Source organism: Arachis duranensis, chromosome 6 (assembly GCF_000817695.3).
Source record: "Arachis duranensis cultivar V14167 chromosome 6, aradu.V14167.gnm2.J7QH, whole genome shotgun sequence".
Lineage (NCBI taxonomy): Eukaryota > Viridiplantae > Streptophyta > Magnoliopsida > Fabales > Fabaceae > Arachis > Arachis duranensis.
Genome location: NC_029777.3, coordinates 69,773,881 through 69,774,748, shown reverse-complemented (window position 1 = coordinate 69,774,748; position 868 = coordinate 69,773,881).

Sequence of the window (868 nt, the reverse complement as noted above, 5' to 3'; positions counted from 1 at the left end):
TTAAGTTGAATGGAGTTGTGAGCTTCTCCAACAGTGCTTGGAACTCTTGTATCACAATTTCGTCCACCAGTTTCCTCTCCTGACAACAGAGCCTTCCATTCCGTGAGATAAGAGTTTTCGTGGTATAAGCTAGAATCAGTTAGCAGTATTCTTGAGATCCGAAAAATCTAAACATTGTCTATGGTATTCGGAGTAGGATTTGGGATGGGATGACTGTGACGAGCTTCAAACTCATGACTGTTGAGCGTAGTGACAAATGCAAAAGGATCACAGGATCCTATTCCAACACAAGTGAGAACCAACAGATGATTAGCCCTACATAACCCGTAGTTGAACCATTTTCACTGAGAGGACGGGAGATAGCCATTGACAACGGTGAAGCCCGAACATACAGCTTGCCATGGAAAGGAGTATGAATGATTGAATGAAGACAGTAGGAAAGCAGAGATTCAGAAGGAATAACGCATCTCCATACGCTTATCTGAAATTCCCACCAATGAATTACATAAGTATCTCTATCTTTATTTTATGTTTATTTATCTTTTAATTATCAAAGCTTCATAACCATTTGAATCTGCCTGACTGAGATTTACAAGATGACAATAGCTTGCTTCAAGCCGACAATCTCGTGAGATCGACCCTTACTCACGTAAGGTATTACTTGGACGACCCAGTGCACTTTCTGGTTAGCTGTGCGAAGTTGTGAAGAGACGTGTGACTCATGGTATTGTGCACCAAGTTTTTGGAGCCATGCCTAGTGATAACAATTTCGTGCACCAAGTTTTTGGCGCCGTTGCCAGGGATTTTTCGAGTTTGGACAACTGACGGTTCATCTTGTTGCTCAGATTAGGTAATTTTCTTCTTGTTT